This window comes from Morone saxatilis, unplaced genomic scaffold, assembly GCF_004916995.1.
Source record: "Morone saxatilis isolate NCDOM2014 unplaced genomic scaffold, NCSU_SB_2.0 Contig11, whole genome shotgun sequence".
Classification (NCBI taxonomy): domain Eukaryota; kingdom Metazoa; phylum Chordata; class Actinopteri; family Moronidae; genus Morone; species Morone saxatilis.
Genome location: NW_023339663.1, coordinates 29,458,371 through 29,458,605, shown reverse-complemented (window position 1 = coordinate 29,458,605; position 235 = coordinate 29,458,371).

Sequence of the window (235 nt, the reverse complement as noted above, 5' to 3'; positions counted from 1 at the left end):
GTCGGCTGTGAACGGGGAAATTAGCTATAAAGACCAAAAGTGCTTTTTGTACCAGGCTGTAAACATGTTGTAAAGTTGGCCATTTTAATATGGGGCCTTATGGAGACTGCTCGAGCCAGCCTCTAGTGGCCGTTAGATGAACTGCAGGTTTTGTTACCTCCACATTGGTGGAGGTTACTGCTTGCTTAAGGGGCAGCTGTGGCTCAGAGGTAGAGCGGGTCGTCCACTAATCGGA